The sequence below is a fragment of the Phyllostomus hastatus genome, unplaced genomic scaffold, assembly GCF_019186645.2.
Source record: "Phyllostomus hastatus isolate PE091 unplaced genomic scaffold, TTU_PhHast_1.1 phas_contig_196, whole genome shotgun sequence".
Taxonomy (NCBI): domain Eukaryota; kingdom Metazoa; phylum Chordata; class Mammalia; order Chiroptera; family Phyllostomidae; genus Phyllostomus; species Phyllostomus hastatus.
Window position 1 is genome coordinate 19291413 of NW_025333709.1, and position 1867 is coordinate 19293279.

General features: G+C 47.3%; 1 pseudogene; it reads left to right on the forward strand.

Moving 5' to 3' along the window:
- Nucleotides 1-403: 403 nt before the first annotated feature.
- On the forward strand, nucleotides 404-1264 carry LOC123815955 (annotated as a pseudogene).
- The last annotated feature ends 603 nt before the right edge of the window (nucleotides 1265-1867 follow it).

Here is a 1867-nt window from a genome sequence, read left to right on the forward strand (position 1 = left end):
GCACTAAATGAGCCAGCACTTTACACACAGAAATATATGCATGATCAGGTTAAGTGAATCTAAGCCTCAGCAGCCAATTCTATATTCATATTTTGAGTAGTATTTAATATCAGCAAAACAGCACATTAAGAAGATAGTTTATTGGCTTTTTGCTGTTCATTTTTTATTTAAAACTGTATTGGTTTGTTGTTGAATACATGTAATAAACTTGAAAAGTTTATTTCTAATTTCATATGTACATATTTGAGGAATATTATAACACATGCTTCCTACCTAAACATTCACCTAATGCATTTAGCTTTAAAAGTTAACAAACAGACAGAGCTTCAACTCCTGCCACTGTCCTCAAAGCTACCGTCACCACTGACCACCACCGACCAACATGTCCTCTGCTCAGTTCAACTGAGGCCCTGCCTGCAGTCTGTCAGCCGAGGTCGGGAACAAGCTCACTCAGAAGTACGACCTCCAGCGGTGCAGGAGCTTCGAGAGTGGATTGAGGGGGCAACAGGATGCCGCATATGCAACGACTTCATGGTCGGCCTAAAAGATGGCACCGTTTTTTGCGAGTTCATCAATAAGCTGCAGCCAGTCTCCGTGAAGATCAATGAGTCAACACAAAATTGGTACCAGCTGGAGAACACAGGCAACTTCATCAAGGCCATCACCAAGTACCGGGTGTAGCCCCACGGCATCTTTGAGGCAAATGACCTGTCTGAGAACATCAACCACACCCAGGTGCAATCCACCCTTCTGGCGCGGGCCTGCGTGGCCAAGAAGAAAGGGAACGAGGTGAATGTGGGGGTGAAGTATGTAGAGAAGCAGGAGCGGAAATTTGAGTCGGAGAAGCTTTGAGAAGGGTGGTCGGACATTATTGGGTTGCGGATGTTTTCCCGTCAGTAGGGCATTAGCGCCTATGGCACTTGGCTCCAACTCTATAACCCCAAGCTGGGCACAGACCAACCCCTGGACCAGGCCACCATCAGCTTGCAGATAGGCACCAGAAAGGGAGCCAGCTAGGCTGGCATGGTCCCAGCTCCTGGGACCATGCAGCAGATCTTAGAGTTGGGCCTGGGCTTGGAGCACTGTGACACTCAATGTCAGTCTGCAGACGGGCAGCAATAAGGGGCCCTCACAGTGGGGCATGATGGTGTACAGGCTGCCGTGCCAGGTCTATGACCCCAGGTACTGCCAGACACCTGCGTATGGGGAGCTGGGCAAGCCTGCCTAAAACCACTACGCACACAACTACTACAATTCTTTCTAGGGCCCTGGGCCTCCTGCCTTCCCCCTAGGGAGGCTGGCTGCTGCTATCCACAAGGCCTCACCCAACCCCACTACCCCCTGCCCTCTGCATGATGCCCTTTGGCCCCTGGCACCTGACTACCAGGGTAGCATGTAGGGAGAGCAGACTGGGGGGCTCTGTCATGGGGGGGCTTCTCTCTGGAGAGCTAGAAGGCCCAACGCTGAGCCAGATGTTCCCAAGAGCACCCAAAGGATGCACCGAGAAAGGCTATCCCAGCTATCCCCTCATTCCCTCACTGGTGGGTCTCCTCCAGGGCAAGGAGTCCCCCATCCGACTTTGGTTTGGTTCGCAGTGACTGAGTGTTATGTGGATGTTTGTAATGTGAGCACTTTTTCTATTTCACTGGAGAGCAATAAGTGATTTTTTAAAAAGTTAACAAGTAATAACCAAATGTACAAAAAAATTTATACATGAAAAGGAAATAAAGTTGTAATATTTAATGTAATATAAACACTTCCTATGGCATGTATTTACATATTCATTATTATATTAGGTTTCTATAAAATTATAGAGATTACAGTTTAAATTGTAGCCTTAATTTTCTACATATTGAAAAAACTATAC